The following is a 23,191-nucleotide window of genomic DNA, read 5'->3' on the forward strand; positions in this document are numbered from 1 at the left end:
GTCAACTCTCACTGCTGATCCTGGCCAGTCTTCAACTTGGGAACAGCCTTTGTGAATCAGCCTAGCTCAGCCTGCTTGTGAAGTTGGAGCGGAGAATTCTGGCAGAGGGTTCTGACATGGTTTGTAGAATGGGTGGAGAAAGTAAAGATGGGTGCAGGGGAACTAATGGAAACAATGTATTAGGCAAAAGTCCTGCAGAACCTCTCTGAATTGAGATCTTGTACTAAGACATGCAACAGAGCGGGTTTCCCACCTCTGCCCCAAACATCCTGGGAAATTCTCCAAAGCTGCCCAATCACTGTATTTGCTCCATAACTAAGGTCCGTGAGTATAAGGGCAATTTTTCTTTCATATGAAGCTCTGTGCATATGAAAAGTAAATTTACCTTCTACTTCTAAAGATCTGTAGTAGGTACTGTAGTAGGAATATTACACATGTAGTCATAGTTCATCTTCATACCAAAGCTTTGAAAATGTATGATTTTCACTTTCCCCATTTAAAAAATAAGAAACTTAAGTGTCAGAGCAGTTAAATAATAATAAAGATTATGCATGTAGAAAGTGGCAGAGTGGGCCGGGCGCGGTGGCTCAAGCCTGTAATCCCAGCACTTTGGGAGGCCGAGACGGGCGGATCACGAGGTCAGGAGATCGAGACCATCCTGGCTAACACGGTGAAACCCCGTCTCTACTAAAAAATACAAAAAACTAGCCGGGCGACGAGGCGGGCGCCTGTAGTCCCAGCTACTGGGGAGGCTGAGACAGGAGAATGGCGTGAACCCGGGAGGCGGAGCTTGCAGTGAGCTGAGAGCCGGCCACTGCACTCCAGCCTGGGCGGCAGAGCAAGACTCCGTCTCAAAAAAAAAAAAAAAAAAAAAAAAAAAGAAAGTGGCAGAGTGAAGGTTCAAACCCAGATCTTTCTAATATCCCCACATGAGCTTCTTACTTAAATATTCAAAACTGATCTCCTTTAAAATATTTTACTAAATGAAAAACCTTGAAAGACAAGTTTTGTGTGTCTTGCCAAAATTATAGGTCTAATTAAAGTCAGAGTAGGGCTTTGGTAAATATCTGTTGAATTGTCTCTTCTTACATAAGCTCTTCAAAGTGCTTTGGGATTGTGGGAAAGAGATCCAAAGTGAGGTAGCAACTATCTCATTCAAACTGTTAAAGTTTAAGCACAAAGGAATACTGCTAATTTGGAAGCAAACATTGGAATTTACCAGTTTCAGTGACAGCCAAGTCCTCACCAGAGAAGTTTATCTCGGAGGTGCTGGGTGACACCAGAGAATAAGCATGGGCTTTGAAATCAAAGGGCCTATATTAAAACTCAGGCCAGGCGTGGTGGCTCACGCCTGTAATCCCAGCACTTTGGGAGGCCAAGGCAGGCGGATCATGAGGTCAGGAGATTGAGACCATCCTGGTTAACATGGTGAAACCCTGCCTCTACTAAAAATGCAAAAAATTAACCAAGGGTGGGGGCACACGCCTGTAGTCCCAGCTACTCGGGAGGCTGGGGCAGGAGAATCGCTTGAACCCAGGAGGCAGAGGTTGCTGTGAGCCTAGATTGGGCCACTGCACTCCAACCTGGGCGACAGAGCAAGACTCTGTCTCAAACAAAACAAAATAAAACCTAGCTCAGGAGTTCGAGACCACCCTGGGCAACATGGTGAAACCCCATCTCTACTAAAATAGCTGGGCATGGTGGCGCACACCTGTAGTCCCAGCTACTTGGGAGACTGAGGCACAAGAATCGCTTGAGCCCCAGAGGCGGAAGTCGCAGTGAGCCGAGATTGTGCCACTGCGCTCCAGCTTGGGCTACAGAGTGAGACTCCATCTCAAAACAAACAAACAAACTCAGCTCCACCATTTTCCAACTGGTCGATCCTGTGCAAAGATTTTTCTACCTAAATCTAAGTCTAGAGAAAGTTTTAAATGCCAAACTAATAAATATATTTTGTAATAATGCCTCTGACAATTTTCTTCTGTCTCTTTCTGTCTCTCTCTCTCTCTTCCTTCCCCATCCTCCTTCCCTCTTTTCTGTCCTTTATTCTTTCCTTTCTTCAATCATGAGTACTGAAAGCCCTTTTTCTGCTCCATCTCCAGCCATATACTCCCGGTGTGTTCTGCTAAAACAGAATTGATTGCCTCCTACCATGATAGTTGTTCTTAGTGTTTTGTTTTGTTTTTGTTTTTTATTCTTGGTGAGACAGAATCTCACTCTGTTGCCCAGTTGGAGTGTGGTGGTACAATCTCGGCTCACTGCAACTTCTGCCTCCTGGGTTCAAGCAATTCTCATGCCTCAGCCTCCTGAGTAGCAGGGATTACAAGCATGCACCACCATGCCCAGACTTTTTGAATTTTTTTTTTTTTTTTTTTACAAACTAGATAGAAACCTTTACTTCACAACTTTATCATCATTCACTTTCTAAAAAGACACAGACTGGGGCACACAGCTGAAAACACTGGGAGGCCAGATGCTGGCATCTTCCAGGTGGGAGCATAGCCGTGATCACCCTAGGGCCGATGTCTCCTGGGGCTCTCAGGTATCATGGACCAGAGGCACATGGACTGTTGTCCAATACCAGCTTTACTTAGAGCCACCTCCTTTTCTGGGGCCATTGGTCCTTATTTCATGCCAGATTTTCACTAGAGGCTCCCTGTTCTTCCAAATCAGTTCATGGCCATAAGTAACATACCATATTCCACAAAGAGCTCCCACAAGATGTGCTGCATGATCAAAAAATTTCCATCCCCAGATCATCCCTGCTGTATCCATGGCGATAATGGCTTTTAGGGCATTCCATGCTGTGAACGTCAACATCGGAAGGAAAATAATGGCAAGCCTCCCTTCTGGGATCTTAGTGCAGACAGCTGCGATGGCGCCAGATGCACCAAGTGATGGTCCATACCTTCCTGTGGCAACTTTACCCACGTAACTGACAACATTGGAAATAACACCTGCAGATAGGTACAGTGCCATGAACTGCTCTTGACCCAGAATGTTCACTATGCTGGAAGAGAAGCTCCACAAAACATACGTATTTGCTGCCATGTGAAATAAGGAGAAATGACTGTATGTTGACAGCAGCTTTGGAGAACAAAGGACCTTTGAGGCTGGATTCGATGCGAAATATCTGATTGTTGTCCGTTGTAGAGAAGGTACTCTCCATAAACAGAATACAAGGACATTTGCAGCTGTAATACCTGTCACAGTCCACTGGCCATCACTTAGATTATTCCACCACTTGTTAATGTCCTTCTGAAGTCTCCTTCTTTATGTGGTCTTATGCTATCCAACCAATCAGCTTTTATACCATCAAAATAACTCTGGACCCTGGATTTCAGTGATTTATATTGTCAAATAGCAGCTGATCCAAATGCACAGCCTGTAAATCCAACAGTAAAAAATAAAGGTTTTGTGAAACTCCTTATAGGATAGGGAGAAGGATAAAAGACTGTTTCTTCCACAGGAGGAATCAAAGCACTTCTCTTGTATGCTTCACCACTCGTCCCTGTGTCTGATCTTCGAGAGTCAACCTTCCTGGGTGCTTTTCTGAATCCTCACTTTTTACTGAATAAATAAGTTAAAACTGCATCCGAGCAACCGCGGCAGGGCTAGGGCCACAGGGAGCTCCTCGCAGCTGTGGCCACCCACCGACACAGCCCACGCCTGGCCACAACCCCAGCCTCTCTGTGCCCAGCCTTGCCAGGCCATCTTCCTGGCCTCTGCCCCACCATGGCCCGACCTTCAACTTTTTGTATTTTTAGTAGAGAGGGGTTTCACCTTGTTGGCCAGGCTGGTCTCGAATTCCTGACTTAAGTTATCTGCTTGCCTCAGCTTCCCAAAGTGCTGGGATTACAGGTGTGAGCCATCGCACCCCACCATGGTTCTCACTTCTTTGCCTCCTTGGTTTCCTTGGGCTAAAGTGGTTTTAATTTTGTGTTGCCTTGGCGAGATTTTTACTCACCAAGATCCTTCAAGATCTAACAGAAGTATCACTTTTACATTGAAATTTTTCCTATACCCCCTTTTATTCCTCCTCTAAGTTTACTTGATTGCTTCTCTCGTTTATCTCTTTGCCCCAATCATATGCTGTACATATCTCTATGGTTAATGATTCCAGCTTCACCCTATTCTATGCCTACACTTGATATTTCACATCTGTGAATCATGTCTGGCTCATCAATAAAGCAGAACTATCACAGGACACTTTATCAGAAGGGTTGAGACACGTCATGGGAGATAATGCATTTTAACAAGAAAGCCAGGGAAAGAATCTTGTGTTAGCCTTTGGAAATAAGGAAACCAGTATGCTATCAATCTAACACTAGGACTCCCCCAGCTTTGTCCTATATCACTGTTCTACCTGTACTTGAGACTGAGTTACAGAAGGAAAGATAGTTGGGCATAAAACTGAAATAATAAAACTTTTTGAATATACACAGAACTGTTTGAGCATCTTGAAATTGTAGACAGTCATTCTTTTTAACCAAAAACTACAATGCACCTGAAAGGCATTGAAGCTTGGTACCCAAGAAAACCAAGGGAAGTACCTGACACAGTTGACAGAAGCTAGTAACAATGAGCTCTAGAATTTGTTCCAGATTCCACACTCATTCTGTTTCACTTCTCAGCGACATGTGGCTTAACAAACACTATTTTGCAAACTTTATTTGTGCCCTTAATGCTATGGAAGATATCAGGTAAATCATGTTGTTCCTATTTTATCTGATATTTGCCGTCAGTGAAATGAGAACAACATTTTCCACCTACTTCTTGGTGGCTTGTGGGTAGATTATGACATAATATCTGCAAGAGACCGTGAAGGAAGAGATTAAGGTGCTGAGCAATGATGCAGTTGAATGCTTTGGGAAGCATTTATTGAGCTCTGACTATGTGACAGGTAATTAGATAGGCACTGGAGGAGAAAGACAAAGACATGACAACAAAGTAAGTGCACTTATCAAAACACCACTGTAAAGGCAATGAGACTTTATTGAGATCCTCTATGACTTATGCATGCAGAACTGAGAGTCTCCATATGGTAAGCTGACATGTGAGCTGGTAGGTTGTATGATATGAATAAAAATACAGGTGAAATTAGAAAACACATACTAAGCTTAATGAGACCATCGAGGTCTCTGCTAAAAGTTCTACCATTTTTTTGGACACCCACCAGCAGTCCTTTACTAGTATAAACCTGGATTCTCAGCTTTCTGCCTTGGTAAATAAAATCTGCAAATTACCCAGAGTATAAGAGGCTGCAGAAGTAAGACAAACTCTCCAAAGTTTTCACATCTCCAGAATCCTAGTCTTCCCCACCCCTGCCAATTTTTAGTTTCAGTAATATGGAAATGGAAGAGAAAGCCATTCAAGTCAGAGGGAAGACCAAATCAATGGCAGAAAAACAATAGCCACATGAGCTTTGGGAAACTTGGAGTCAATGTCAACTCAGCTTCTTACAAGAGACTCTCAGGTAGCATGACTGAAGCAGGCAGGAAGAAAAGTTACCCCTTGTGAATTGTGAACATAGTAGGAATTGTGGAAAACTGCAAGCACAAAGCCATCAAAGGGTCCAACTGCTATAAAGCATGGGCCAATTGCCACCATATGAAAAAACAGGTTTATTCTTACTTTTAAATAAAAAGTGGTGAAACCACATTTTTGATGCAAAATCTTCTGATTTTTAAATGTAGGCTTAATTTTATCTTTAAAACACTAAGCAGGCCAAACTATGTACTGCCTTTTCCCTCTCTGTCTTAGATTCTAATTTTTCCTATTTATAAAATGGGATTAATAATTCCTGTTTGGCAGTGTCCTGTGGATTACAGTATGTGGGGGCTAGGATTTGCTGGATGCATGTAACTCTTCTTAAGGACACATGTATTCATTACTGATTACATAATCATAATATGATAAAAGACCTACTCAGGGAATGCCTCATTTTAGAAGTGCTCAATCAGGAACTTGATGCCTGTTTGTGCAGAATACACAGAATACACAGGACATCCATTTTTTGAATTTAGGGTTGGAGTCAATCAAAGATTGATTAGTTTGTTTGCAAGATCATTTTGACTGTTTGTGTCTGTCTAGAGTAGTGAATTAAGAAATGTTCTGCATCTGTAACTAGGCTCAGTGAAAAGAAGTCTCAGGACTGATTAATGATGTCTGACAGGGTCTTAGAAAGTGAAAGTGGCCACACACACATGCACATTTGCCATCTCTGAACCAAATGATTCCTAAGTCCACTTCCAGCCCTGAGAGTTTATAAACAAGATTTAATCAAATTTGACCTCCTTTTAATGCCTCACAAATTATTCTGAGGCCTACATTATGAAGATCAGTGTCAATGAAATATTGATTAAGGGAGATTTCTATGTGACAGACTGTTGTATAAACCAGCTTTGTCCTTTTCTTATGCGACACCCACTTTCAGCACTTCACAGAACAGATTTATTAACTGAGTTGTCTAATGTCATTATTTTTTACTATGCTTGATGAAATCCTATATGCTTCATTCTGGTTTAACTTGAAAGACACCTGATTGTGTTCTGTATGCATGATACTAAGGACACACTGATGAATAACAGTAGGTGCCTTTATTAAATGTGTTTCCTGACATTCTCAGTAAAACAGACAAAAGAAAAAATGAGCAAAATGTAAGGTGAGGTGTAGCATCACAAAGTTTCCACCCCTCATTCTTAAACTTTTCTATGAAAATCGAAGAGATAGATTGCCCTCAAGAAATCTGAAGCCAAAAATCACAATAAGTAGCCACAGAGTAAATATTTAAATATCTAAGAATAAACGTCTTGGGATTCTTGTTCTATATTTTAAGAAAAATTTGTAAATGCTACATAATATGTTTCTTCTAATTCATTGGGCTTTTTAATCTCAAATTCTTCCAGGAAAATTGGTAAAATTTTTAAAAATGTGCTAGGCTTCCCATGTGGGTTTCTGGGAACTTTACGTGGCCATATGTAAACTCAGCCCAAGAAGCAGTGATGACTCCAACAGAGAAGCATCATAAAATGGTCAAGAAACAAATTGTTCATTTATTTACTTATTTATTTATTTTTTTGAGACAGAGTCTCATTTTGTAGCCCAGGCTGGAGTGGAATGGCTTGATCTCCACTCACTACAAGCTCTGCCTCCCGGGTTCATGCCATTCTCCTGCCTCAGCCTCCCAAGTAGCTGGGACTACAGGTGCACGCCACCATGCCTGGCTAATTTTATGTGTTTTTATTAGAAACAGGGTTTCACCATGTTAGCCAGGATGGTTTCGATCTCCCGACCTCGCGATCCGCCCGCCTTGGCTTCCCAAAGTGCTGTTAATCTCGTTTTTAAATAAGAAATAAGAGAAATTTTCGTAGCTGAAATCAGACTTGAGTGGAGGTCAGGGAAGATAATCCATTCAGAGGAAAGAGTTTATATAAAGACATGGAGGTATTAAATAGCACAGTGTCTCCAGGAAACTACAAATAGTTTTCTACTGCTGGATGAAGTTTCCAGATTGAGCATGGCATGAATAAGGTAAGAGAGAAAGGAAGGAGCCAATGTGTACAATAAGCAGGTCTGTTAGAAACATCACATTCTTTCCAAATATGTATTTTTCATTAAATTTTTTTTTAATTGCTGTCTTCCTTTCTGCTCAACTTCCTACTCATAGACCAAAACGCAGATCAGGTGAAAGCTTTTTTCTCCTTCTTCTTCATTCATAAACTATACTTCTGAATCACATTATCCGTGACAACCCTCTGTTCTGCCTTGGCCACCTATCAAAGGCCTCCTCTCACTGCTGATCAATGGTTCTTCTGGCACTGGAACTGGGCCAAAAATAAAACAGCCATTGATGAAAGAGCAAAGCAGCAATTCCGTGAGAACAAAACGTCCTGACCAGAGTGCAGGCTGAGTGTTTCCTCTCAATAAAAAGCACTCTGCCATTGTAGAACTCATTCACTGAATGGCCCATACAGGGGTGGCGCTATCCTTTGAAAGTCATTAATAAGCCACCTTCTATGTTTAACCTTGTGATCCTTTTGAGGAAATACTTAGAATAGAAAACTAGACTGTATTGAAAAAAAAGAAGTTCTACTTTGAGGGTCTGAGGGCCAAAAACCATTTGAAGATGTTCTTCCAGCTTCCTTTGACAACTTCCTATAATGCTACCTTTTTTATTTACTGGCTCTTATTCTCATCAAAAAGAACTTCAAGAGTTCTTCCCATGCACACAATTGGAAGCAGCAATATTTTTCTTCCTGAGAACCAAAAAGACTTTCAATAATGTTCATAATGTGCATCATCTTTGAAGTCTTCTGTAAATATCTCAGAGATTAATTAATTGGCTATATTTCCAATTTTTTGGATTGTGTTTGTATCTTATGCAATTCGGAGAATGTTGTGATAAACAGGGTGCTAGAACTAATAATGAGAATTGTTACTAAGTATATTTCCACAGCACTGATATATCAAAATACATCGTACTAGTGAGAGCTACCATGCACTGCACCTTTGTTTGTCTGCTGTTCTAGGCACATTACATATTTTCTCTTCTTCAGTTTATATAGCTCTTAAACACCTCTTATGGAAGATATGATAACTCCCATTTTAGAGAGAGGGGGATTAAGGCTCATAGGGGTTGATTTGCTTTCATACATTTACAACAGTGTAAATGTCAGAGCTGCTTCAGCAGCAAGAACTCTGAGTTCCCCGGTATATTTTCTTAGTCAATATCTGATATGGTTTGGCTGTGCCCTCACCGAAAATCTCATTTTGAATTGTAATCCCCATAATCCCTACATGTCAAGGGTGGGACCCGGGGAAAGTAATTGGATTATGGGGGTGGTTTCCCCCATGCTGTTCTTGTGATAGTTAGTCTCATGAGATCTGATGGTTTTAGAAGTGTCTGGCATTTCCCCCGCTTGCACTCACTCCATCTTGCCACTTTGTGAAAAAGGTACCTGTTTCTCCTTTGCCTCTGCCGTGATTGTAAGTTTCCCGAGGCCTCCCCAGCAACACATAACTGTGAGTCAATTAAAATTCTTTCCTTTATAAATTATCTAGTTTCTGGTATTTCCTCATAGCAGTATGAGAACAAACTAATACAGTATCTTAAATGGTACTTCATGCATGTGGTTCCTTTGCATCTGTAGTGTACTCTGCCTAAAATCCTCATTTACCTCTATTTGTATAACTCTTTTCTTTAAGATCTGACTTTGGATGTCACTACTGGTAGCCAGTTATACATATTCTCACAAAGTCTAGGCTAGGTGGTTGTTGTATGTGGTTCCATATCATTTTGCATTTCCCTCTTTGCAACATTTACTGTGCTGTTTAAATTGCTTAATCTGAGGTCCTCCAAGGCGGTGATCATGTCCTTCACCTGCACATGTCACATAGAATACCTGGCAAAAAACTAGTGCTCAATAACTGTTAATAACCCATCAAGTATTTTGCCTTTCAGTGGCATTTGAGACTTTCCAAATGCATTCATGTAATCTGGCTCATTTAATGATACGTAAAAGCTGGTGTAATCAGGAAAGTGCTATTTCAAGTGAAATATCACAATTAAATATAAACATACGAATTAGCTAGAAGAATCTGATTATACAAGATAATGTGCTTTCATATATTATAGCTGTAATACTATGCCATATCTATTCCATATATTACACATGTGTACCATATCACAGTATGGTCATTTTAATAATAATGATTCTTCCAATCCATGAGCATGTATATTAGTCAGTTCTCATGCTGCTAATAAAGACATACTTGAGACTGGGTAATTTACAGAGAAAAAGAGCTTTAATGAACTCACAGTTCCACATGGCTGGGGAAGCCTCATAACCATGGTGGAAGGTAAAGGAGGAGAAAAGGCACATCTTACATGGCAGCAGACAAGAGCGCATGTGCAGGGGAACTGCCCTTTATAAAACCATCACATCTCATGAGACCTACTCACTATTACAAGAACAGTACAGCAAAAACCTGCCCCCATGATTCAATTACCTTGCACCAGGTCCCTCCCTTGACATGTGGGAATTATGGGAGCTACAATTCAAGGTCAGATTTGGGTAGGGACACAGACAAACCATATCAGCATGGGATGGTTTTCCATTTGGTTGTGTCATCTATAATTTCTTTCATCAGTGTTTTGTAGTTCTTATAAAGATCTTTCATATCCCTGGCTTAATATATTCCCAGACATTTTTATACCTATTGTAAATGTGATTGCCTTCTTGATTTAGTGCTCAGTAAGAGAATTATTGGTGTATAGGATCACTACTGATTTCAGTACATTAATTTTATATCCTGAAATGTTGTTTAATTCATTTATCAAATATAAGAGGTTTTTGGTGGCATTATTAGAACTTTCTAGACATAAGATTGTATCATTGGCCAACAGGCATAATTTGACTTTCTATTCTCCAATTTGGATGACTTTAATTTTTATTTTCACTTGCCTGATTGCTCTGGTAAGGACTTCTAGTACTATGTTGAATAAGAGTGGTGAAAATGGTTATCCTTGCCTTGTTCCAGTTCTTAGAGGGAGTGCTTTCAACTTTTCCCAGTTAACTATAATGTTGGCTGTGGGTTTGTCATATTTGTCATATACGGCCTTTGGTATGTTGAGATATGTTCCTTCTATTCATAGTTAGTTGAGAATTTTCATCATAAAATACGCTGAATTGTATCAGTTGCTTTTTCTGCATCTATTGAGATGATAATACAGTTTGTGTCCTTAATTCTGTTTATGTGGTATATCACATTTATTGATTTACGTATGTTGACTTATCCTCACCTCCCTAGGATAAATTCAACCTCATCATAATGTGTTTATTATTTTTCAATGCACTGTTACATTTAATTTGCTAGTTTTTTTTTTTTTTTTCTTTGAGACAGGGTCTCACTCTGTCACCCAGGCTGAAGTGCAGTGGCATGGTCATGTCTCACCACATTCTTGAACTCCTGGGCTCAAATGATCTCCCCATTGCAGGCTTCCAAGTAGCTAGGACTACATGCATGTTCCAGCATGCCTGAATAATTTATTTTTTTATTTTAATTTTTTGTAGAGATGGGGTCCCACTATGTTGCCCAGGCTGGTCTCAAACTTCTAGCTTTAAATGATCCTCTAGCCTAAGCCTCCCAAACTACTGATGTTACAGGTGTGAGCCACCACACCCAGCCATTGATTTGCTAATATTCTGTTGAGGATATTTGTGTCTATTTTCATCATGGATATTTGGCCTTGTAGAGTGAGTTAGAAAAATTTCTTTCCTCCTCAACTTGTTGGAATAGTTTCAGGATGACTGGTATTAGCCCTTCTTTGTATTTTTTGGTAGAATCCATGTCATCCTGGGCTTTTTGTTTTTCTTCTAATTAATTCTTGCTACTCATCATTAGCCTGTTCAGGAGTTCTCTTTCTTCCTGGTTCAATCTCCGCAGATTGTATGTTTCCAGGAATTTATCTATGTTCTCTAGGTTTTTGGATTTGTGAGCATATAGTTGTTCATAATAGTTTCTGATGATCTTTTATATTTCTGTGGTATCATTTGTAATGTCTGTTTTTCATTTCTGATCATAGTTGAGTCTTTTCTTTAGTTTAGCTAGTGGCTTATCGATTTGTTTACCTTTTCAAAGAACTAACCTTTTGTTTTGTTGATCTTTAGTAATTTTTTTGGTCTCCATTTTATTCTGCTCTGATCTTTATTAGTTCTTTTGTTCTAATAACTTTGGCTTTGGCTTTTCTGGTTTTTCTAGTTCCTTGAGGTGCAACATTAGATTGCTAACTTGTGATAGTTCCACTTTTTTGATGTAAGCATTTAATGCTATAAAATTCCCTCTGAACACTGCTTTTCCTGTATCACACAGGTTTTTATATGTTGTGCATGATTTTCATTTATTTAAAAAATTTTAAAAATTATATCTTAATTTCTTCATTGACTCAATGATTGTTCAGGAACATGCTGTTTAATTTTCATGTATTTGTATAGTTTCTGAAGTTCTTGGTATTGATTTCTAGTTTTATTCCACAGTGGTCTGAGAAGATACTTGATATAATATCAATTGAAAAAATATGTTAAGACTTGCTTTATGCCCTAATATGTGGTATGTCTTGGAAAATGTTTCATATTCTGATAAAAAATAGTACATTCTCCATTCATTGAGTAGAATGTTCTGTAAATGACCATTAAGTGTACATGGTCTAAAGTCTAATTTAAGTTCAAAATTCCTTTATTGATTTCTCTCTCAATCTGTCTATTACTCTGAGTGGGGTGTTGAAGTCTCCCACTATTAATGTATTGCTCTCTAATTCTTTATGTCTAGTTATATTTGTTTTGTAAATTTTGGGGCTCTGATGTTGGGTGTGTATATTTAGAATGTTATATCTTCTCACCGAAGTGATCCCTTTATCATTATGTAATAATCTTGCTTGTCACTTTTTATCGATTTTGATTTAAAGTCTGTTTTATCTGAAATAAGTGTAGCTAATCCTGATGGCCTTTTGCTTCAAATTGCATGGAATATCATTTTTAATGTCTTTACTTTCAGCCTATATGTGTCTTTTTGGGTAAGGTGAATTTCTTGTAGGCAGCATACAGATGCATCATGCTTTTTAAAAATCCATTCTGCCAATGTCTATATTCTAAGTGGTACATTTTAACTCATTTAAACAAGATTAATGCTGAGATGTGAAGCTTTGTTCCTGTAATATTGTTAATTGTTTATAAGCTGTATAATTTTTTTTCTGTCTTTTTGTCTTTGTGGTTTGATGAAATTCTGTTCTGTTGCCATTTGATTCCTGTCTCTTCCTTCTTCATGTGATTGTTTTATAAGAAGTGTAAGTTCTATATTTCCATGGACTTTTCTGATGGGGACTACAGATCTTTTGTTTTTAATGTTTAACACCCCTTTGAGTATTTCTTGTAGGGCTAGTCTAGTGGTGACAAATTCCCTCAGTGTTTGCTTATCTAGGAAATACCTTATTTCTTCTTTATTTATGAAGCTTGCTCTGGCAGGATGTAAAATTCTTGACTGACACTGTTTTCCTTTCAATACTTTGAAAATGTCATCCCATTTGCTTCTGGCTTCTTAGATTTCTGATGAAAAGTCTACTGTTAGTCTAAGGTAGTCTCCCTTATAGGTGACTAGATATTTTTCTCTTACTGATTTTAAAATTATTTTGTTTTGACATTAGACATTCTAAATATAATATGCTGTGATGAAGTCCTTTTTGCAATACATTTGCCTGAGGCTCTCTGAGCCTCCTATATCTGGATGTTTGTCTTGCTAGACTTGAAATGTTTTCATAGATTAGTTCCTTAAATAGCCTTTCTAAACGTTTTGATCTCTCTTTCCTCTTGGGAATACCAATAATTGATAAGTGTGGTCATTTTATGTTATCTCAGATATCTCAAAAGCTTGGTTTATTCTTTTTTATTTTTTTTTCTTATTTTTGTCACACTGAATTATTTCAAAAGATGTGTCCTCAAGTTCTGAAAGACTTTCTTCTGCTTGGTCTAGTCTACTATTGAGGTGTTTAATGTATTTAGTATTTCCTTCATTGAATTTTTAGCTCCAGAATTTCTGTTTTTTTAAAGATATTTATGACCTTGGTAAATTTTACATTCCTTTTCTTAATTGATTTTCTGCTTTCTTTGTATTGATTTCAGGTTTTTCTTTCATCTTACTCAGCTTCTCATTTCATTCAAAGCCAATATTTTGAATTCTTTATCTTGAATTTTGTGAAATTATTTTTTATTGGGATCTGTTGCTGGACAATTGTTGCCCATTGGTAGTATCATATTTCTCCGCTCTTTCACGTTTTCTGTGTCCTCCACTGATATCTGCATATCTGTTGTAACAGTCACTTGTTCCAATTTTTTGAAGTTGCTTTTGTAGGGGAGAATGTTTTTCCTTACAGCTCCAAGGCAAGGCCCTAGGCCAAGGTGGATCACAGAGTCTATTCTCCTTTCCTCATTCCTCATCAGTGATGCCAGAGTCTGGACAGTTTAACCTCCAATAACAATGAAGGCAGAGGTGATGGTACAGACAGTGGCCATGGCTGTTGCTCTGCACAGAATCAGAAACTGCAGCAAGAATGGACTAATCAGAACTGCCTCCTGCAGTGGTTTTTTGCCTGATTTACACCCAGTTATGACTCTGATTCCCCTATTTTAGATTTATTTTGGTATGCTTTCTCTAGGTTCTTCAAATAATACTTTAGACTTTTGATTTTAATTTTTTTTGACTTTTTAATTTTTTTAACTTTTGATTTTATTTTTTTCTTTACAATACTTCAAATGCATTCTGTGATGTCAATTTTTCTCTCAGCAACACTTTAGCTGTGTCTCACAAATTGTGATATATTGTTGTGCAGTAAAAGATTAACTTAGCAGACCTGTGTTGTCAAATGCTACACATTCCAAAGAAGGATCTGGTCTTGAATGGTTGCTGGGAGGTAATTTTTTATCCCTTAGAATATTCTATCTAATAAGAGTGTTTGTGTATGCCTGAGATCTTGGTTTATACTATAGGTCTCTGAGATCTTGGCCCATGTCATAGATCTCTGTTGAATCCTAATAGTTTATGCTAGCAATGTGATTTATGGTAAATGTCAGTTTTTATATGGCTGAGACTCTCGGTCAGGCTATGTCAGTTTGACCTCTAGAGGGTAGGAGACTGAATAACTGAGGTCAGTTGCTAAGGTGCTGCATGCCTATGTAACTGACCACCTCTCTGCAAGCCCCCTGATGCCAAGACTCAGGAAAGCTTACCTGGTACGCTATACTCCATATGTGTTATGACACATCATTAGTAGGATAATTAACTACAACCCTATATAATGCTACTAGAAGGAGACACCTGGAAACTTACATCTAATTTCTCTTGGATTTTACCCATGTGTGTTTTTCTTTTTGCTATTTTTCATCTATTTTTTTCTGTAATAAACTATAATGGTGAGTACAATAGCTTTTCCGTGTTCTGTGAATCATTCCAATTAATCATCAAACATAAAAGTGGTATTGGAAACAGAGTGGAATTTTTATGTTAATAAGGTTAATTTTTATGTTCAATTTTTTAAATTTCCGATGAGAGTTCCTTCTTTATTACATACTATTTAAAAGTATACAGTTTGTTTTACAAATGTTTGGAGATATTTCTGGTATCACTTTAATACAAAATTTTAGTTCCATTCCATTGTTGTCTGAGAACAATTATTTTCAATTTTTAAAATGTGTTAGTTTTAATTTTATGTTTTTAAATGTTTCTGGATATCATGCCTCAAGGAATATGGTCTATGGCCATTTGAAAATAATGTGTATTCTGTTGATACTGGGTGGAGTGTTCTATAAGTGTTAACTAGATCCTAGTGGTAGATGGTGATTTGAGTTCTTGTACATTCTTGCTGTTTATTGGTCTAGTGGTTCTATCAATTTTTGAGAAATGGATGTTGAAGTTAGAAAATACAATTATGGATTTGTCTATTTCTCTTTGGAGTCCTATAATTTTTTCTTTCTATATTTTGCAGTTATGTATTTTAATGCATACACATTAAGAAATGCTATAACTTTTCTGTGGAGTAATCTTTTTGTCATTATATAATATCTCTCCTTATCTCTTATAATTTCCTTTGCTCTAAAATATGATTTATCTGATTTTAATTTAGTCACTCCTGTTTTCTTTTACTTAGTGTTTTCACTGTATATTTTTCTATTAAGTTACTTTCAATTTTCTAACAATGTCATATTTGAAAAGAGTTGTAGACAGCATATAGTTAACCCATGTTTTTAATCCTCTTGGTATTTCTGTCTTTTAATTGGTTGAATTTAATGTAATTATTAATATGTTAGGACTTAAAAGAGTAATTTTTATTTCATTTTATAAAATTTCTAATATTTCATTTCATTTTTTATTTACTCTTTGTTATTATTTTTCACTGCCTGGCTTTTTCGCTTTCTATGGGTTACTTGAACATATTTTAAAATTCAATTTTAATTTATCGATTGCATTTTGAGTGTATCTTCTTGTATAGCTATTTTTAATTGTAGATCTAGTTATTATATTATATGTAATAATTGTAGGTAGTTATAACTGTAGATGTTCAATAGGTTAGGCATGTTAAATACATTTTGAATACACACACGCACACACACACACTCACAGAGTTACTGGTGTCATCATTTTACCAGTTTAAGTGAAGTATAGAAAGTTTACCTCTTTTTACGAGTCTTTATGTTCCTGTTTATAATATAATTTTCTTAAATATTTTTGCCACATGCATTTAGAGCCACATCAAACAGTATTACAACTTTTGCTTCCATCATCAAACATAATTTCAAAATCTCAAGGGAAGGAGAAAGTTATCCATATTTTTGCTTACTCTGTTTGTTTGTTTTTCTTTACTGATGTTCCTAGGTTCCCTTTATTGTTTCATTTCTGTTCAGGGAAGTTCATTTACCTAATGTTTTAGGGTAGGTCTCCTAGTGACAAATTCTGATATTTTTCATTCATATGAAGATGTTGATTTTTTCTTCATTATGAAAGTTTATTATTACTGCATATAGGATTATAAGTTGACAGGGTTTTTTCATTTGTTTGTTTTTTGTTTTGTTGTTGTTGTTTTGTTTCTTTTTTAAAAGAGATGGTCCTGAACTTATGGTAGTTCACCTTGTGACTTTTAACTTTGCTATGGTACAAAATAAATACTCATTCAGTAAAACCTGCACTTTCAGTACACATACAACCATTCTGTGTTTCACTTTTAGTACTATATTCCATAAATTACATTAGATATTCAACACAACAAAATAGGCTTTTTGTTAGATAATTTTGCTCAACTATAAGCTAATGTAGGTTTTTGAATACATTTAAGGAAGACTGGGCTAAGCTATGATGTTCAGCAGGTTAGGTGTATTAAATGCATTTTTGATATGATATTTTCAAAATATGAGGGGTTCATCAATATGTAACCCCATCGTAAGTCAAGGAACATTTATACTTGAAAATTATTGTAATTTTCTCCTGACCACTATAGTTTCTAATGAGTACTCTGTTACTATTGGAAGTATTTTTTCCATGGGTAAAGTGTTTTATTTCACTGCTTTCAAGATTTCTAATTTTAGTTTTTAGAATTTTCACTACTATGTATTTTGATGTGGATTTCCTTAGATTTATTCTGTTTGAAATCCATTCAGTTTCTTGAATCTCTACATGTATTTTCTCAAATTTTGGAAATTTTTAGCCCCCCCTTTTTTTTAGCATTTAAAAAATAGTTCAATGTATTTCTGAGGCTCTGTTATTTTTTTCCAGTCTATTTTCTGGAACACTATATGCTTGGAATGGGTAATTTTGTTATCCTATCTTCCAGTTCGATTGTTCTTTCCTTTCCCTCCATTCTGATGTTGAGCCATTTGTTGAGAGTTTTAACTTGGCTATTATATTTTTAGGCTTACCCTTTTTGTTTGTTTCTCCTTAATGTCTTCAATTTCCGGTTGGAGATTTTTTTTTTTTTTTTTTTTTATTGTTGGGACTTTCTGTTTTTCTGTTTGTTTTAAGAATCTTTGTAATTGCTGGTTAAAACATTTTTATGATATCTGCTTTAATTTTTTTTAGATAATGCTAATATCTTTTTCACCTTAGTCTTCACTAAGTCTTCACATTAATTAGTGTCTTTTTAATTTAGTTTGTGATCTTCCTGTTTTTTTGCTGTGACAAATTACTTATTTTTCAAACCTAGGACATCTGCAGTATAATGTTATAAGATTCTGGATATTATGTAAATCTTGTATTTTAGCTAAATTATTTTGATAGTACTTTAGCAGGGGAAGAAGAGATGCTGCATCATTACTGTCAGATGAAAATAGATGTCAAAATTCCTTCTTAGCCTTTGTTGACACCCAAGGGAGGAGGCTGTTTGTTAACGCTGGGTATAGTGGAAGTTTTGGCTCTTCACTGGTTCTCCACTGATGCACTCCTACCCCTCCTGGTCTGGGAGATATCAGCGTAGACCTAGTGAGGAGCCAAAACTTCCATTATCCACAGCATTACCAAAGAGCCTCCTCCCTTAGTTGTCAACAAAGGCTAAGATGGGAATCTGAACATCTACTTTCATCTGGCAACAATGATTCAGAATCTTTTCTTCCCATCAACACCATTTAGGGTTTTAGCTTTGTTACTATTGGAGAGTATTAAAAGTTCTAAAGAAGACGTGTTCAACACCAACACATCTTCTACCATCAACACCACAAGGGTTTTAGCTTTGTTATTTCTGGGCAGTAGTAAAAGTTCTGACTTTCTACAGGGATTCCTCTGGCATAAATCCAGGAGGGAGTGTAGGGGTGCTGCATTATTGTCAGGTGGGAATGGAAGCATAGACTCCCTACACAGCCTTCTCTGAAACCACCGCAGTGGGGAGGTTAGAATACCTTGCTAGTGCCAGATAAGGGTGAAAGATGAGTTCTCCACTCAGCCTTTGTTGTCATGTGTAAGGATAAAGCCACACGTATACTGTGGTGTTTGGTGTTTGGCTAGAATAATACATTTACTGTGTAAAATATTTCTGACTTGCTAGATGGCTCCTTTCCTGATCTTTTCACTCAAGAGAAGAGATTTAATTATTTATTTATTATTATTAATAATTATTTAATCTGTACCCATTGACATTTTTGGGTTACTGACTTCTTCAGTTCTAATATGGGAAATGGGAAGCAAAAATAAAATTCAGGAAACTCATCACCATATCATTCCTTGCTCCCTAGCTTGTCTGCCTTCACTCTACCTGTCAGAATATTCTTATAATGGTTTTATGTATAATATGCAGAGTTTTTTTTGTTTTACTTAGCAGGAAGACTAGGGAAAATTACATCTACTCAATTTTTCCATAAGTGATTTCACACCATTTATTTTTATTACAAAGAGAGATATTGATTTTTTTTCTTGCTTTCTCACTTCCTTTCCCTCCTCCTTTCTTCTCTTTCCTTTCCTTTTTCTATTTACTTTTCTTTCCTTGTCTCTTCTCTTCCTTCCTCTCTTCTCTTGTCTTTTTGTTTTATTCTTTCTCCCCTTTTTTTATCTTCTGTCATTCTATTTTTCCCTGTTCCAACTTTATTTTGTATATCTGATCTTCCTCTCCATCTCTACTTTATTTCAGTACTTATTTTCTATCAAGCTAACCAAATATCTAATCAGAGATCATGGTCATCTTCTATTTTCTTCTCCTTCTTTAACTCACATGTGCATCACTGACTTACTGGGGAGCCACAACCAAAATACTTTTTCTCTTATAAACCTTTGTTAACATTCATTCTTTTCTTTTAGAATTAGTCACAACGTCTCATATTTTATCTCAAAAGTAATCCTTCTGAAGACTTCAGTTAAAAAAACTTTTTCAGACGTAGTAGAAAGGAATGGGTTTTAGATTTAGATTGAGCCAAGTTTGAACCCTGGTTCTATAATTATTTTTAGTTGTATAATTTTTGGGAAAATTACCTAGCTTCTGTGATCTTGGATTTCTCATCAATAAATTGAAGATTTAATGGGATAATGTTTGTAAAGTACCAGATATGGTTCTTAGTACATATTGTGTGCTCAATAAATATTAATTAAATCAAAATTATTAATTCTCAGTGATCTTTATCACTTCATCCAGTTTGGCTGTCAGCTTTGTTTCTGTAAGGTTATCTGCTATTATTACTTTGTTGTCATTGTTATTTTGTTATTATTAGTTAGAGTTGCCTGTATGTTGAATAAAAAGGTTTCTGAAAAATTTATTGACTATTATTACAACTATTAAGATTATGTTCATCCAACTCAAGCTTCAATTTTATCATGGACAAATAATCAAACAAATATTTGCTCAATCAATAAAAGGATATTTTCTAAGTACATATGAAACTTATTTATAATGCTGTGACTAATATCTGATCCACTGTCAAATATAGCATTTTGTTATTGATGCTTTGCTATTTGCTTATGACGGAAAGACTGCTCAAGATAAGTCTAGATAATGGTTGATAATACTTGATTTGAGACAAAATTACTTTGACCCTTATTTTACATGAAAAACTGCTCAACTAGGCCTCATTTCAGAAAGTTAGCTTCTTGGGGTTATCCATTATAATCAGTTATATTCTGCATTTGATGAGTAAAATGCTAGAAGAAATATAAAGATCATTTTGATATTGCAAATACATTTATTAATAAAACTCTAAGCATAGTTAGTAAAACTAAATTCATTTTAACTACAAGAGGATTTCCCAACTATTTTCCCCAACATTTTTAATAAATTACTTTTTATATTTGTATATATCTAAAACACTTACTTTTTTTTTTTTTTTTTTTGAGACAGTCTTGCCCTGTCACCCAGGCTGGAGTGCAGTGGCACGATCTTGGCTCACTGCAATGCCCACCTCCTGGGTTCAAATTATTCTCCTGCCTCAGCCTCCCAAGTAGCTGGGATTACAAGTACCTGCCATCACGCCCAGGTAATTTTTGTATTTTTAGTAGAGACAAGGCTTCACCATGTTGGCCAGCCTGGTCTCAAACTCCTGACCTCGTGATCTACCCACATCGGCCTCTGAAGGTGCGGGGATTACAGGCATGAGCCACTGCGCCCGGCCCAACATTTTACATTTTAATAAATAAAATCAAAGTATAAGACTATAATTTAAAAACATATTCTATGCTATATGCTTCGCTGTTAAATTCCTCTGCTCACTTATATTTGTGTCCTCCTGACAGTTTAATTCATACTAAATATTTTGCTTTCAAAACAATTTCTTGATTTATCAATTTTGTATATTTTTTATCGATTTTGTAGATTGGTGGAAATGATTTGTAATTTTTATCTAATTCCCTTATCTACTTTTATTATCATTATAATAATTTTAGTTAAATTGCTAGTTGGTGTTTGGATTTTTTAAAATATGTATTTTCAATACTAATTCAAAATTATACACAATGTTTACTTTTGGGTAAATTTTCTCTCTGCAGTTATTTTTTTGTTTATTGTTTGGCTTTTATGTTTCTTTTATCAATATTTTTCCCAAGTCCTTCAAAGTAATATAAAGCCTTTTTATGTAAAATGTTTCTTACATTCAAGCATATCAATTATCCCATGCTTTCCATTTTCTTTGAGATCTTTTTCCAGAGTATCCCTCTTTTTAGCATGCCACTCTAGAAAGGTTAGTTCATAGGTCTGCCACACAGCTGCCCTCCTGAGACTTCCCCTTATCTTAACCAGGGGTTGCATCATCTATTTTTTGATAATTTTGTGAGCTTGCATATGGTGTCCATGGTTTGTAACCTTGCAATTTTATTCAAGGCCTATATTTAACTTTCATTTTACCAAGTAAATAATTATAGGTTGAAAATTATTTTCTACAGAATTTTAAAAGCATTCGTCCATTGCACTCTAGCTTCCAGTGTTGCTTTTGAGAAGTCCAGTGCCATTACTTTTTTTTTTTTAACGTGGAACTTTCTATATTAGCCTCAAAATTTTAGAATTTTTCTCTTTACACTTGTGTTTTGAGCTTATATGATGATATACTTTGGTGTGCATCTTTTTTGACTTATTGTCCTTGGCACTTCAGAGACACTCATCCTTCAATTCTGAGATATTTTCTTTATTCATTTTCTTTTGTATAATTTTCTGTTCTCTGTTTTCTTCTTCTAAAACTCTAATAATTTGAATATCTTAAATTTGTTAAGCAACTTTATCTTTTTTATTTTCCATTCTTTTATCTTTTTGTATTACTTGTTGGGAGATTATATCAATTTTAATTTTTAATATAGTGTTGAGACATTTTTAACCATCGTTTTTAATTTAAAATAGTTCTTATTGTCTAATTGCTCCTTTTCTATAATAGCCTGTTCTTGTTTTATGGATAGACTATCTTCTATTTTCTATCTGAGGATATTAGCTATGGCATTTTTCAAGATATCCATTTTCCGTTATCTGCATTGTCTTTATTTCCTCCAAGCTGCTTTCTTCCTATTTATTTTGTCCCTTGCCTTTCAAATTGGAAGATATTTTAAATTTATTGATACTATTTGGCTGTTCATTTATATTTGAGAATGAGGTGCTATAAAACTTTTGAGAAGCTCTATATGCATGGGTTAGATTTGTTAACTGATAAACTTTTGGATAAGATGACATTGTAGGGATCAGTTTATTTTATTTATTGAGATGCGTTCAAATAAAAATAATCACAAGTATATTTTCAGGGATTATTTCTTTTCTCTAGTGAACACTCTACCAATCTTCTGCTTAAGGAAGACATAGTGGGGACCTTGGAGAATGAGGTAGGATGGGAAGTGAAGGTGGTGGGGGTGGTGGTGACAGTAGTTATTGATTACCCAGGTTTTCAGAACCTAGCAAAGAAAGGGAGCTAAAAGTAGCCTCGTTCCATTTCTTTATTGTCGTTAATCCTCCTGGTTTCCTGTGCCGTGCCAAGTATACTTGACCCTGCGGTCTCTGTCTCAATTAATCTACCGAATGAAATTTCTACTACAATGGACTAGAAGAATTGCCTGATGTTGGAAGTAAGACCACGATTTTATTGGTTGTCTAACACATCCCCTTATTTGGAGTATCATTACTTACTCTCACATTTGCTGGCACATGGTATTGCTAATTTTTGGAACTTTGTGAGCACTGTTACATGTTGTCTTGCTCCTCTATGGGTTTCCTCTGTACAGATGAATGGTATTTCTCTGCTTTGTTATTTTTTCCTTTCATTTTTAATCTTCCCCCAATCATGAATTATTTTCCTTCCTTCCTTCCTTCCTTCCTTCCTTCCTTCCTTCCTTCCTCCTCCCTTCCTCCTCCCTCCCTCCCTCCCTCCCTCCCTCCCTCCCTCCTCTCTGCCCACCTACCCTTCTTTCTCTTTCTTTTTCTTCCTTCCTTCCTCCTTCCTTCCTTCCTTCCTTCCTTCCTTCCCTCCTCCCTTCCTCCTCCCTCCCTCCCTCCCTCTCTGCCCACCTACCCTTCTTTCTCTTTCTTTTTCTTCCTTCCTTCCTTCCTTCCTTCCTTCCTTACTTACTTCCTCTTTCCCTTCCTTTCTTACTCCCTCCCTTCTTCTTTTTCTCTTTCTTTCTTTCTTCTCTTTCTTTCCTCTTTCTCTTTTCTTTCTTCCTCCCTCCCTTTTTCCTTCCTTCCATTCTTCAGTACTTCCTTTCCTTCTTC

At 36.5% G+C, this 23,191-nt stretch overlaps 1 pseudogene; it reads right to left on the reverse strand.

The window, feature by feature from the left end:
- Positions 1–2,448: 2,448 nt before the first annotated feature.
- Positions 2,449–3,714, reverse strand: LOC117079344 (annotated as a pseudogene).
- Positions 3,715–23,191: the final 19,477 nt, after the last annotated feature.

Source organism: Trachypithecus francoisi, unplaced genomic scaffold (genome assembly GCF_009764315.1).
Source record: "Trachypithecus francoisi isolate TF-2019V2 unplaced genomic scaffold, Tfra_2.0 Lachesis_group7, whole genome shotgun sequence".
In the NCBI taxonomy this organism is placed as follows: domain Eukaryota; kingdom Metazoa; phylum Chordata; class Mammalia; order Primates; family Cercopithecidae; genus Trachypithecus; species Trachypithecus francoisi.